The 15,854-nt window shown below is 41.0% G+C and overlaps 1 protein-coding gene across 2 annotated transcripts in view; it reads right to left on the minus strand.

Annotated features, from left to right (window-relative positions):
* Positions 1-15,854, minus strand: part of SCHIP1 (schwannomin interacting protein 1) — a 770,942-nt gene that overhangs the window by 372,693 nt on the left and 382,395 nt on the right. The window lies entirely within an intron of this gene.

The following is a 15,854-nucleotide window of genomic DNA, read 5'->3' on the forward strand; positions in this document are numbered from 1 at the left end:
AGCAAAAGCCGGTAATTGAATTACCGGCTTTAAAGCTATCTAGCGCTGTATGAAGTAATAATATATATACATATATGCGTCTACTGACATATATATATATATATATATATATATATACGGTTTTTTTTTTTTTACACATGGATCCCTTGTATAGCCATATGTTGGTTTTGCAAGCCTGCGAGAAAAACACGCAGTACGGATGCCATACGGATTACATACGGAGGATGCCATGCGCAAAAAACGCTGAAACACCCTGCCTACGGAGGAGCTACGGACCACTATTTTGGGGACTTTTCAGCGTATTACGGCCGTAATATACGGACCGTATTTTTCAATGCTGAGTGTGAGGCCGGCCTAATACAGATACATTGAATCTCTGTAATTTAGGTCTTGTAAATGAATAGTAGCTGCTACTGTAAAAAAATGGAATATACACATGAGAAGTGGGAAATAGTAAGACCTTTCTGGATGAAAATCGGATTGTTTTTTTTTTTTACATTGTCGTGTGGCCGTAGCCTTACACTGTATTTCCTAACTAGCAGTACCTTCCTCTGGCTGATTGACAGGTCCGTTTTCTCTGGTACAGTGACCTGTTTATCACCCTGGGGAAGGCGCTGATAGATAGGGAATAGAACATGAGGAAGAACCTCTAGAAGTGCATCATCATGCCCCAATGCACTTCCAGACACAACTTCAAAAATGCAATTTCTCGCTTCTTTGGTGTAATAAAAGGATAAACTAGCTTATCTATTAAAGGGCTACACAGGTATATAGATGATTTGGAGGGGTTAAAGTTTTTGACAGGTTGCCTTTAAATGTTATTTTTTTATCAATTTTCCTAAATGTTCTTCAGCACAGTGATACTTAAGCAGAACCTATAGCGGTGTTCATCTTTCTGGTGCGTGAATATAATACACAATAACTACTGAGAAATCTGTCAGAATCTGTGCCATTAGTGATAGTAATTGTCACCCAGCATCTGCTACCGACAGCTGCACAGAATGTTAAAGGACTTTACTCAAGAGTATAGCTCAGAGACTTATTATATCTGGCATTTTTTAGGGGGAAAAAACTCTCTAAATCTTCAAATCAAGCAACAAACCTCAGATGAAGTATTGATTAGAGACGGTAATAACAGAGTAGCATGGAAGCCTAAGATAAGCAAGACTAGAGGGAGCGAAATAGAAGAGTCAGAAGAGTCAACGAGTCTCAGTGTACGGAAAAACAGATCCTAGAACAGAGCGCAGAATAACAGAGCACAAGAGCAGCCATGTCACACATCAACCCATGAAGTCTGTTTGTGCCTTGTAGACTTGTCTCCATGCAAGAGACAATTTATCTATTCCATTCTGCCTCCTAATGATAAGTAATAACGGAAGCATTTATGTGAAGGCTATATGTGACATTCATCTAGGAGGACACCATGAGGCAACGTAGCAGGAAAAGTCTCTCATTTTGTAGCTACATTGCATAGTACTTATTACATTACACTCTGATGGTCAGGACATCGATAGAGGAGTAGTTTTACATCATTTTGAGGATTCATTCACACAACAGTATTTTTAGTCCGAGCGTTATTTGTGAAAAAATCGGACAGAATTCGGACTAATGTTATTCAATGCAGCAGTGCAGATGAGCGATTTTTTTCAGTGACCAAATCTGCGTGCGAAAATCGCAACATGCACTAGTTTCTTCCGTAAATCAGATGACGCTCACCTATTCAAATCTATGAAAAAAATCAGATGTCATAAGGAGCAACGGCGTAGGATCTGTAACATAGGAAACTGTAATTAATGATTAATAGCTGCTGTTAAAAAACGGATTGTATAAGGAAAGCAAATGGATTACAAAAGTGAAAATATTATCCAAGTTTTCTGGATGAAACTCTGAAAGATTTTTTATACACTCGTGTGAATCTACCCTAACAGTAAAAGTAATGCATGAATTATACATAAAAGTATAGACAGCTTTAGACAGTATGGGGGGTTAATAATTAGCACAGTATGTTCCCTACATGTACACTTCTAGATTAAATTCATATTGCAATAGCTGAGTTTGGAAATCTATTACAAACATCTTGGTGGGATTTACACTGTAGCAGCCCAATAAGTAATTCATAAAGGAGGACAGTGTGACGGTTTTAGTGTGTAAGGGAGCATTGGGGTGTATACTAGGGAGTTGTTATGGCAGCAATAGTTTATAAAGGGGATGTATGGTGGGAATATTAAATAGAAGAAGAAAGTGTGAAGAACATCTACTTTAAGAGAGACAATGTGGGGGGCAATTGTTTGTGTAATTACAGTGAGGTATAATAATTTGCTCATGAGCACAGTGTAGTACTTCTTTAGGGCACAGCATAGTTATTAACTCAGCATTATAAAAACATTGTTAATTTTAAGGGCACTGTGTCGGGATATGCTGCAGAAGACCAAAAAAAAGCGAGGTCTGTAGTCATGAGCCATGGCGGTGAAAGGATATCAAGGTGTCAGGACCTGGGCCAATAAGGTACCTAAATGTAAGGGGGTGTTTACTTTGGCCAATCGCAGCCTTTAACCTCTTCACGCTGCAACCAGTTTACGCTTTTGTGTTTCTTTTTTCCTCCCCTTGTTTTCAGAGTCATAACTCTTTTATTTTTCTGTCCACATTGACATGTGAGGACGTGTTTTTTGTGGGATGTGTTGAAGTTTTGAAAGTCACTAGCTACATAGTATACTGGAAAATGGGGGAAAAAAATCCAAGTGCGGTGAAATTGTGAAAAATATAATCCTAACATTGATTTTTGAGAATTGATTTTATGGTGTGCATTTTGTGGTAAAAATGACCATGCAATATGATTCTCCTCATCAGTATGATTATGGTGGTACCAAACATGTCTAATTTTTTATTATTTCAGTGGTGAAAGAAAATCTGGTTTGCAAAATTTTTTTTTTTTTGCAGTTGTGTTGGCATTTTCCAAGATCCATAACATTTTTTTCCAGCCGATGTAGTTGTGTGATGGCTTATTTTTTGCAGGGTGAGATGATGTTTTTAGTAGTACTATTTTGGGAAAGTTGTGACTTTTTTGTTTCTTGTTACAACCTTTTTTGTAGAATTGCAGAGACCAAAAAAACCTTATTTTGACATTCTTGAATTTTTTCCGCTTACGCAGTTTATCGTTAATTGTTTTATATTTTGATAGATTGGAGTTTTCTGATCAGGACAATATCACATGTGCATTTAAAAAAAAAAAAAATAATATCTTTATTTGCAATGGGAAAAGAATCCCAGCAAGAGTACAATGAATTGACACTGGCCTCTATTCCTTGCAAGTGTTAGATTATTTTCCAGCAAAACGGGAATTAAATAAAATATAACTTTTATTCATAGCGCCATGTCGTGCCTCTGCAGTGCTCCCACCCTGACAAGGACAGTACCCAAGTATGACCTGTTCAAATTAACCACCCAAAAAGGGTGGAATTGTAAGACCTCACAAAATTTGTGTGATCTCTCAACGCATTTCCCCCTCTGTTCAGGGGGTTCTTCATGGGGGGTTTCATTATTGGGATACACTTGCAGCGGCTCTTGTTAGTGTTCCTACATAAAGCTCAAACTAAACATCTCTGGAGGCAGCTTATCACTTTGAGAGCGAAAGAATCTTCAGCCTGAAATCGGATATGGCAGATCCTTATTTTCCCCAACAATCATTTTTTAATTAAAATTGTATGGTCAAGAATGGTCACGTTAAATCTTTTAACCACTTTGTGTCTTGAAGTGGTTAAAAGAAGCTCAAAAGACTGAAAATATGAACAGCAGGTTGTTTTTACATTGTAGTGCATATGTTCATTCTTTTTAGCATTTGTTTAACACCTTTTCTTGTGGGTTATGGAGTGGGTCCGCCTGAAGAAGATGACGTGTGCACATATACATTAGGGGTGCAGTCAGATAGTCTTATAAATCGGACTGCAGTGCACAGATTGGCCTGGGGCACCTTCAACCTGAGCGTTAATATTTGAAGCTGTAACGCTCAGATCGCGAGAGCCGCTGGCGAGTCCATGCATTGCGATTTGATCTTGGTCTAATTTATATAGGCATCTGACTACGCCCTTACTCTGACTTATCACAAGGGCGTGTGACCACTTAAAGGGCCTAGGGCAGCATGAAAGTCAAGTACGGCTCTGATTGTAGCCTAAGAACGTATGCTACAATATGGCAAATTGTAGAACTTAAGAGATTATATTTGCACAGGTCTGGAGATTTTCTTGATGGCTAATTTTATCAGTTCATGGATTTGTTTGTATATTTGTTGAGTTCAAAGGGAAAGTCAAAATATGAAATTACCTATAGATATGCAGCAAAATGAACAACTTGTAACCTCATACCCACACACCCCTGAGGCTAGCGTTACCAAGGGTGGTGAGTTTAGTTTCTTTTTCATAATTTATCTACACTGGTAAATCACTAAACCAATCTGCAACAAAATCTGCAGATGTCAGTATTTTTTAATGACATGTTACACAATAATTCCATCCAGTGTGGATATGCTATCAGGCTGGGAACGTGATTTTAAAGGGAAATAAAAATATAAATATAATTTTCTTTCCATTCAGATCCATTTCTAATGTTGTCTTTAAAAAAAACTTGTACCAAAAACTGATTCCATGCATCCAAAAAATGCAACAAAATGCCCCAAAATGCATAAAATTCTATTTGTGAATGTGAAAATATTCTAATAAGCAGCAAAATCAACAATACATCTATATTTCTCCTGATGCCACAAATAAACATTTACAAATATATCTTATATTTTTTATTTTTTTACTTTTTTATGTGATCCGTTAGAAAATGGCCTTTGAAGTTACTTTGAATCCAGAGATCAGTGCGTTGGCGGATCTTTTTCTCAATTTATCCAAACATAATTTCCTCCTGCAGCTTGGCAGATATTCCTGCCTTCTGATACTTGTATCACACTTTGCATTTCTATGAAGTAATACTCCTGATAATGTATGCAGAGATGCCCTATAGATGCCCACAGCTCAATGGAACAGATATTATATCTTACACATAATTGTGGTTTTTTAAAATTATTTATTTAATAGCTCGGGAAAGTTCAATACTGGGGATCAGACATAACGGCCAGTAATAATGTCAAGCAAACTATCATTTAGATCTGAAAAGGTCATCCATGTTTCTCCACAGCATTTACTTATATTAAATGATGCAAATGTAATTAAATGAATGTTTTTACCAAAGGTACATGTCTGCTAGAAAAAATAGGTGTCACATACCCATTACATTGAATTCAATTCCAGTACAGAGAATTCGGATAAGTAATATATTATGATTTACTATTAGAATGCTAATAGGACATTATTAATATCACTATCATGTCTAATTTTTTTTTTAAATCAGATAATTTTTTAGTGATTATTTGATTTGATAAACAATTACATATATTATACAATATAGTACAAACCCGGTAAACTTAATAAACAAGTTTAACCCTTAAAGTTTATATTGTCCAGAGAAGCACATTGCTAAGGAGAGTAAAACTAATCCCAAACTGTTCTTCAACTATATCAATAGTAAAAGAATAAAAACTGAAAATGTAGGCCCCTTAAAAAATAGTGAGGAAAGAATGGTTGTAGATGACGAGGAAAAAGCTATCATATTAAACACCTTCTTCTCCACGGTATTCACGGTGGAAAATGAAATGCTAGGTGAAATCCCAAGAAACAATGAAAACCCTATATTAAGGGTCACCAATCTAACCCAAGAAGAGGTGCGAAACCGGCTAAATAAGATTAAAATACCGTATATACTCGAGTATAAGCCGAGATTTTCAGCCCAAAATTTTGGGCTGAAAGTGCCCCTCTCGGCTTATACTCGAGTCAAGGTGGGTGGCAGGGTCGGCGGGTGAGGGGGTGAGGGCGCTGAGGCATACTTACCTAGTCCCAGCGATCCTCGCGCTGTCCCTGCCGTCCCACGGTCTTCTGTGCTGCAGCTTCTTCCCCTCTTCAGCAGTCACGTGGGACCGCTCATTACAGAAATGAATAAGCGGCTCCACCTCCCATAGGGGTGGAGCCGCCTATTCATTCTTCTAATCAGCGGTGCCGGTGACCGCTGATAGAGAAAGAAGCTGCGGCACCGAAGACCAGGCAGAGGGACAGCGCGAGGATCGCCAAGACTAGGTAAGTATAGCATATTCACCTGTCCTCGTTCCAGCCGCCGAGCGTCGCTCCATCTTCCCGGCCGGCGCCTCCATCTTCCCGGCGTCTGCGCTCTGACTGTTCAGGCAGAGGGCGCGATGACGCATATAGTGTGCGCGGCGCCCTCTGCCTGATCAGTCAGAGCAGAGACACCGGGAAGATGGAGGCGCCGCCGGAACGAGACGCCGGGAGCTGCAATCAAGGGAGGTATGTGTTTTTTTTTTTTATTGCAGCAGCAGCAGCGGCAGCGGCAGAGATTTATGTGCAGCATCTATGGGGCACAGTGAACGGTGCGGAGCACCGTATATGGCACATCAATGGGGCACAGTGAACGGTGCAGGGCACCGTATATGGCACATCTATGGGGCACAGTGAACGGTGCAGAGCACCGTATATGGCACATCTATGGGGCACAGTGAACGGTGCAGAGCACCGTATATGGCACATCTATGGGGCACAGTGAACGGTGCAGAGCACCGTATATGGCACATCTATGGGGCACAGTGAACGGTGCAGGGCACCGTACATGGCACATCTATGGGGCACAGTGAACGGTGCAGGGCACCGTATATGGCACATCTTTGGGGCACAGTGAACGGTGCAGAGCACTGTATATGGCACAGCTATGGGGAAATATGAACGGTGCAGAGCACTATATGGCACAGCTATGGGGAAATAATGATCTATTTTTATTTTTGAAATTCACCGGTAAATGCTGCATTTCCACCCTAGGCTTATACTCGAGTCAATAAGTTTTCCCAGTTTTTTGTGGCAAAATTAGGGGGGTCGGCTTATACTCGGGTCGGCTTATACTCGAGTATATACGGTAGATAAATCTCCGGGTCCGGATGGCATACACCCACGAGTACTAAGAGAACTAAGTAATGTAATAGATAAACCATTATTTCTTATTTTTAGGGACTCTATAGCGACAGGGTCTGTTCCGCAGGATTGGCGCATAGCAAATGTGGTGCCAATATTCAAAAAGGGCTCTAAAAGTGAACCTGGAAATTATAGGCCAGTAAGTCTAACCTCTATTGTTGGTAATATATTTGAAGGGTTTCTGAGGGATGTTATTCTGGATTATCTCAATGAGAATAACTGTTTAACTCCATATCAGCATGGGTTTATGAGAAATCGCTCCTGTCAAACCAATCTAATCAGTTTTTATGAAGAGGTAAGCTATAGGCTGGACCACGGTGAGTCATTGGACATGGTATATCTCGATTTTTCCAAAGCGTTTGATACCGTGCCACACAAGAGGTTGGTACACAAAATGAGAATGCTTGGTCTGGGGGAAAATGTGTGTAAATGGGTTAGTAACTGGCTTAGTGATAGAAAGCAGAGGGTGGTTATAAATGGTATAGTCTCTAACTGGGTCGCTGTGACCAGTGGGGTACCGCAGGGGTCAGTATTGGGACCTGTTCTCTTCAACATATTCATTAATGATCTGGTAGAAGGTTTACACAGTAAAATATCGATATTTGCAGATGATACAAAACTATGTAAAGCAGTTAATACAAGAGAAGATAGTATTCTGCTACAGATGGATCTGGATAAGTTGGAAACTTGGGCTGAAAGGTGGCAGATGAGGTTTAACAATGATAAATGTAAGGTTATACACATGGGAAGAAGGAATCAGTGTCACCATTACACACTGAATGGGAAACCACTGGGTAAATCTGACAGGGAGAAGGACTTGGGGATCCTAGTTAATGATAAACTTACCTGGAGCAGCCAGTGCCAGGCAGCAGCTGCCAAGGCAAACAGGATCATGGGGTGCATTAAAAGAGGTCTGGATACACATGATGAGAGCATTATACTGCCTCTGTACAAATCCCTAGTTAGACCGCACATGGAGTACTGTGTCCAGTTTTGGGCACCGGTGCTCAGGAAGGATATAATGGAACTAGAGAGAGTACAAAGGAGGGCAACAAAATTAATAAAGGGGATGGGAGAACTACAATACCCAGATAGATTAGCGAAATTAGGATTATTTAGTCTAGAAAAAAGACAACTGAGGGGCGATCTAATAACCATGTATAAGTATATAAGGGGACAATACAAATATCTCGCTGAGGATCTGTTTATACCAAGGAAGGTGACGGGCACAAGGGGGCATTCTTTGCGTCTGGAGGAGAGAAGGTTTTTCCACCAACATAGAAGAGGATTCTTTACTGTTAGGGCAGTGAGAATCTGGAATTGCTTGCCTGAGGAGGTGGTGATGGCGAACTCAGTCGAGGGGTTCAAGAGAGGCCTGGATGTCTTCCTGGAGCAGAACAATATTGTATCATACAATTATTAGGTTCTGTAGAAGGACGTAGATCTGGGGATTTATTATGATGGAATATAGGCTGAACTGGATGGACAAATGTCTTTTTTCGGCCTTACTAACTATGTTACTATGTTACTATGTCCTATACCTACCAAGTTATTCCATGCCAAACAAAGTTATCAATTTTGTCCAAATGAAGATTTTCCCAAAGACTGGTGACACGTTATTAAATACAGGGATTATACCAAAACTAGTATCATATCTCATTTAGACAAATGTTATATTAGTTACTGTACATCCATATCTGCAAGTATCTTCATCGCAGGAATGCCTTGTAAACATGGATCTGGCATACAAATTGCAAAAATGTCATATTGCAGTAGACTCCACATAAATGTGTGTAGGTCAGCTCATTCAAAAGCAAGAAATACATGATATTTACTGTTTTTCTGGGGTAATTTTATCTATTAATCTCCTTTCGATTACTATCTGTTTAATTACAGGTTTCGCTGGGCACCCCTTTATCCACACTGGCAACACTCTTTTTTATAATAAGTTCTGGAGGCACATCCTCAGGGAAATCTATGTCTGGCCCATAGATCTTAACAGCTCATTTCTCTGGAATAATACATCGGATCGCAAATATCAAGCTATCATATTATTCAACTTTCTATAAACTGCATTCCGAGATGACTTAGATGAAGCAGTCGGACGTCTGCCAGACACAAGGACATTGAGGCCATGCTGCAGCGCTCAGTTCTTTATTAATCTAGTAGTAATATTTTAATCAGCATCAATGCACTGGAGCTTATTATTATTGGTATATCTTCTGCATATGAGTAGTAGTAATAATAATGCTGAAACTGAATATCCTGACAAGAATAATGTAACTTTAAATCTGACAGCTTTATTCAATTTGCTTCCCATAGCATATAATGAATCTTGACCATATACTATATCACTCATTTTAATTGAAAACTGTATACTGCACTTATTGTCAGACTATAGGAAACGAATATAACGTATTGGTTTAATGAAATTACAGATACTGAAATACATCAATAATTCCGATATAGTTGTAAGTCATAAAGTTAGTTACTAATGAGCAGAATACTTTCTAATTAAGTAGCAATACAGAGCTATGACAACCCTTCATAGCAATGGTGGGAACTGGTACTGAAGCACCAGGTGAAAGGTAATATGTATTTACATAGTTAAAAAATGTTAAACATAAATACATTGTGAGAATTAAATGCAAGTGAAAATATGACTATATATACAGTCACATCCAGAAAAATAACTCCGGCACACAATAGAAGTCAATGTGATTCACATATGAGTTTATTAGAAATTTCCAAACTTTGTCAATGACGTTTATCCGTTCAGAGATAAACCTGTATATGTATCTACTGCTGTGGCGACACGCATTGGGTCTCTGCTCCTCCTGCCAATACTCGCCAGGGCTCAGCACAGGCTGTGAACAGCACCTAGATACATATACAGGTTTACTTGAAAAAGGCTCATAAGCCGAAACGTCGAAATAATTACCTGTGGAGTGATGAATATTTTTGTCTCATTTTTTCTAATACGTATGCGGTGTTAAATATTTCTTCTCTGAACGGATAAACGTCATTGACAAAGTTTGGAAATTTCTAATAAACTCATATGTGAATCACATTGACTTCTATTGTGTGCCGGAGTTATTTTTCTGGATGTTTCTATTCTCCTGAGCACCAAACTAAAAGTAGTGAGCACCTCATTTTCTATATATTTATATATACAGTCACATCAGAGCCCAAAGATCAATGTGCTTCCCTGAACTCCTCCTGCATCCTGTGTCAGCGCCGGCCGGCCGTAAAGCAGAGCACAGCGGTGATGTCACCGCTCTGCTTTACGGCCGGCGCTTACACAGGATGCAGGAGGAATGCAGGGAAGCGGACGCCGGGGACGTGACAGGCACCGGAATGTGAATATGTGGTTTTTTTTTTACATTTACAATGGTAACCAGGGTAAACATCGGGTTACTAAGCGCGGCCCTGTGCTTAGTAACCCGATGTTTACCCTGGTTACCCGGGGACTTCGGCATCGTTGGTCGCTGGAGAGCTGTCTGTGTGACAGCTCTCCAGCGACCACACAAGGACTTTCCAACGATCACGGCCAGGTCGTATCGCTGGTCGTGATCGTTGGAAAGCTGCTGAGTGTGACGGTACCCTTAGAAGAGGAAATTGCAGAACTACAAGCCAGAATCTTTGAAAAATCTTGGAGAACTGGAGAAGTCCGAGAAAATTGGAGATGGGCCAAATGTTGTCCCTATCTTGGAAAGAAGATTAATCCAGGAAATTACTGTCCAGTAAGCCTTACTTCTTTACCAGGAAAGATATTTGAACAAATTATGAAACAGCATGTATGTAAGTACTTGGATAAGAATATAGAAATTAACCAGAGCCAGCATGGGTTTGTAGCAAACAAGTCATGCCAGACTAATCTAATTTCATTCTATGATGGAATCATTGACAAGGTGGATCAAGGAAATGTGGTAGATATAGTATATCTCAACTTCAGCAAAGCATTTGATAAAGTATCTCATACTATCCTTATTGAAAAAATGACGGGATTGACAAGGCTATGGTTAGGTGAATTCATAATTGGCTCAGTGATTGTAATCAAAGACTGGTGATAAATGGTTGCACATCCAATTGGAAGTGTTTCAAATGGGGTACCACAAGGTTCCATCCTGGCTCCAGTGTTGTTCAACATTTTTATAAAAGATCTAGGTAAGGGAACTGAAGATAAACTAACCAAATTTGCAGACGATGCAAAGCTAGGAGGGATCACTAAAGGTACCTTCACACATAACGATATTGTTAACGATATCGTTGCTATTTGTGACGTAGCAACGATATCGTTAATGAAATCGTTATGTGTGACAGCGACCAACGATCAGGCCCCTGCTGGGAGATCGTTGGTCGCTGAATAAAGTCCAGAACTTTATTTCGTCGCTGGACTCCTGCTGACATCGCTGGATCGGCGTGTGTGACACCGATCCAGCGATGTCTTCACTGGTAACCAGGGTAAACATCGGGTAACTAAGCGCAGGGCCGCGCTTAGTAACCCGATGTTTACCCTGGTTACCATGCTAAAAGTAAAAAAAAACAAACACTACATACTTACCTACAGCCGTCTGTCCTCCAGCGCTGTGCTCTGCTCTCCTCCTGTACTGGCTGTGAGCGTCGGTCAGCCGGAAAGCAGAGCGGTGACGTCACCGCTCTGCTTTCCGGCTCACAGCCAGTACAGGAGGAGAGCAGAGAAGCAGAGCGCAGCGCTGGAGGACAGACGGCGGTAGGTAAGTATCTAGTGTTTGTTTTTTTTTACTTTTAGCATGGTAACCAGGGTAAACATCGGGTTACTAAGCGCGGCCCTGCGCTTAGTTACCCGATGTTTACCCTGGTTACCGGCATCGTTGGTCGCTGGAGAGTGGTCTGTGTGACAGCTCTCCAGCGACCAAACAGCGACGCTGCAGCGATTCGGATCGTTGTCGGTATCGCTGCAGCGTCGCTTAATGTGAAGGGGCCTTAACACTAGAGAAGACAGAGAAAGGATTCTGAAGGATCTAGATAAGCTTGAACAATGGGCAGCAACTAATAGAATGGTATTTAACAGTGAGAAATGCAAGACTGTACAACTGGGCAAGAAAAACAAAAATTACATCTGCAGAATATGAGGGATAGAACTAAGGAACTGCACGTGTGAAAAAGACTTCGGTATACTAATAGATCATAGACTACACATGAGTCAACAGTGTGATGCAGCAGCAAAAAGGCAAACACAATTCTAAGATGTATTAAGAGAAGCATTAGAGTCTAGATCACGTGAAATAATTATCCCCCTCTAATCCTCATTGGTCAGTCCTCATCAGGAATACTATGTCCAGTTCTGGGCACCACATTTTAAATAAGACATTGAAAAACTGGAGCAAGTTTAGAGAAGAGCTACCAGAATGGAACGTGGACTACAAAGTATGTCCTATGAGGAACAGTTAAAGGTAACCTGTCACCCCCAAAATTGATGGTGAGCTAAGCCCACCGGCATCAGGGGCTTATCTACAGCATTCTGGAATGCTGTAGATAAGCCCCTGATGTATCCTGAAAGATGAGAAAAAGAGGTTAGATTATACTCACCCAGGGGTGATCCCGCTGCGGTCCGGGTCCGATGGGTGTCGTGGTCCGGTTTGGGGCCTCCCATCTTCTTACGATGACGTCCTCTTCTTGCATTCACGCCGCGGCTCCTGCGCAGGTGTACTTTGTCTGCCCTGTTGAGGGCAGAGCAAAGTACTGCAGTGCGCAGGCGCCAAGCCTCTCTGACCTTTCCTGGCGCCTGCGCACTGCAGTACTTTGCTCTGAACAGGAAGTTGGACATGATGACCCTGAAGATTTCTTCCAACTTTAACATTCTATGATTCTATATTAGAGAGTCTTTCAGAAGCAAAGATAGTCAGAGGTTCACCAATCTGTGAACAACCGTGTCTAAAAATGATTTAACAGTTTCCCCAAAAATGTTCTCAGTATAAAATTGCAAAGATTCTGAATATCCCACAATCCACTGTACATAATATCATTAAAAGATTCAAAGAATCCAAAGAAATCAATTTCCAGAGACAAGGCCGGTGGTCAATATTGGATGCTTGTGATCTATGTGCTCTTGAGTGGCAAAATTCATTGTGGAAACCACAAAGAGCGTGTCTTGAAGACTCAAGAAGAGAGGAACCATCTAGCTTATTATCACCACACAGTTCAAAGTCTCTATTGGTATGGGGTTGCATTATTTATAGCGTGGGCAGGTTAAACATCTTGAAAGTAACTATCAATGCTGATCATTATATATACGTTAAGAACAACATATTCGCCATCGAGACAGCATCTTTTTAAGGGAAGCATATTTCAGCAAGACAATGCTAATCCACATATTGCATCCATCACAACAGCATGACTTTGAAGGAGAAGAGTTTGAGTGATGAACCGACTGCCTGCATTCCAACCTTTCACCAATAGAAAATATTTGGTGCATTATGAAATGGAAAATCTGGCAATTAAACTCAAGACTGTGGAGCTGCTAAAATCTCACATCAGACAAGAATGGGATAGGATTCTTCTCCAAAAATGCCAGCACTTTTACTGTAATAAAAAGAAAAAGAGCTTCTACACAATGGCAGACGTGTCCTAACTTTTTTAAGTTGTGTTGCTGCCATCAATTTCTAAATTAATTAAGTTTGTCAAATAAAATGGGAAAATGTATAAAGGGAACCTTTCACCCCCAAAATCGATGGTGGGGTAAGCTCAACATCATCAGGGGCTTATCGACAGCATTCTGCAATGCTGTCGATAAGCCCCCAATGTAACCTGAAAGAGGAGAAAAAGAGGTTAGATTATACTCACCCAGGGGCGGTCCCCGCTGCGGTCCAGTCAAATGGGTGTCTCAGGTCCGCTCTGGCACCTCCCATCTTCATTCCATGACGCCCTCTTCTGGTCTTCACGCCGCGGCTCTGGCGCAGGCGTACTTTGTCTGCCCTGTTGAGGGCAGAGCAAAGAACTGCAGTGCGCAGGCGCCGGGCCTCTCTGACCTTTCCGGCGTCTGCGCACTGCAGTACTTTGCGATGCCCTCAACAGGGCAGGCAAAGTACACCTGCGCTGGAGCCGCAACGTGAGGACCAGAAGAGGACGTCATGGAATGAAGATGGGAGGCGCTGTTCTGGACCTGAGACACCCATCGGAGCAGGACCACCCCTGGGTGAGTATAATCTAACCTCTTTTTCTCATCTTTCAGGTAACATCGGAGGCTTATCTACAGCATTACAGAATGCTGTATATAAGCCCCTGATGACGGTGAGCTTACCTCACCATCGATTTTGGGGGTGACAGGTTCCCTTTAATTATCACCTTCTGATCTGTGTTCTATGTTCTGTTGTGAATAAAATCTGGCTATAAGAGATATCCAAATTATTGCATTTTTGTTTTAGTTACATTTTATATAATTTCCAATCATTTTTTGAATTGTAGCTATGAGAATTATATTAAAAATAAAAGTGAATCACCAAAAACAGTTACAACAGCTAATATATTGGGGACTGGAGCATCAGCAATACCCTTACTAGTTGAAGAAAGCTAGTTATCTAGAAAAGGGGAAGGGAAAATTAAAATGCTCCTTGAATATTCTACAACCATTCAAAAGCTTAATACATTGTGTCTCAGACAAAATTTTATTTGCTCATAGGTTCTTAGCTCTTAGCTTCATACTCACCATATTTAAGAGTAAGAATACATTAAAAATGCGCAGGTTATGCAGTTCCCTTATATATGCAGTATTTTAATTGAAATATTCTCAAAAGGAATATATGCATTTGTAGTGGAAAACTTGCCAGAGTGAAAGGTGAGAATGAAACTCCAATGGGAATATTTTTATGTCAACTGCATTCTATTAAGTTTTGGAGTAACATCATTGCAGAAGGTTTACCTGCAGTTCTGCATAAAATCAAAGACTGTTGTCTTTTCGAGCCATAGCACAGACATATACACTGGTGTATTACAAGGTGGAAATGCAAAACCTGTAAATGAACTGATTCTTGTACTTGATAAAAAGTAAAGCATGTTACCTTTAGACTTTTTAAAATTCTTAGCTAACTTGAAAACTGTGCTGGAATGTGTGCAGACAGCCAGTGTTGGTGTTACGGGGTAAAGCCTGGCCTGGGCAGTTGCCCATGGCCCCCATTCCCTTAGGGACTTCCCAGCGTCCACCGCAGGAGCTTCTCTTATAATAGAATTATCAGTGAGGCTTACAATGCGGAGAGTGTTTCAGGGTTTTTGGTGACATCACGGTCATGTGACCGGTAATGTCACCACATGTCTTGTATTCTGAGGGACTTCAGGACCTCTGGTCACATCACGATCACGTGACCAGTCATGTGACTGTGATGTTACCACACGCACTGTACTCTGTGGAAGTCAGAAGAACTGAAGAGACGATAGCTTGGTGCTAAGTGTGCGGTATGTCTCTCTCTCGTTCTATATAAATATATATGTGCGTGTGTGTCGCTCTGTGTGTGGTTGAGCCTAGAATGTATGGGCTCCTAGTAGATCCTCTCTGTAGCCCCTGCAGATAGATAGCTGTGGATGGACATTCTTCAGTTACTAAACTTAACCCCCTCATGACCTTTGATGTACATTTATGTCATATGCCGCTCCCTGCCTTTGATGCAGCTCGCATGAGGAGTCCACATCTTTCCCCGCACATGATGGCAGATTTAAACAGCCATCATGTGCCTCCACCCGCGTCTTGTTAACCTGTTAAATGCCGCTGTCAATCTCTGATAGCAATATTTAATACACGCCAGCAGTGGGTGT

This window comes from Ranitomeya imitator, chromosome 5 (genome assembly GCF_032444005.1).
Source record: "Ranitomeya imitator isolate aRanImi1 chromosome 5, aRanImi1.pri, whole genome shotgun sequence".
Lineage (NCBI taxonomy): Eukaryota > Metazoa > Chordata > Amphibia > Anura > Dendrobatidae > Ranitomeya > Ranitomeya imitator.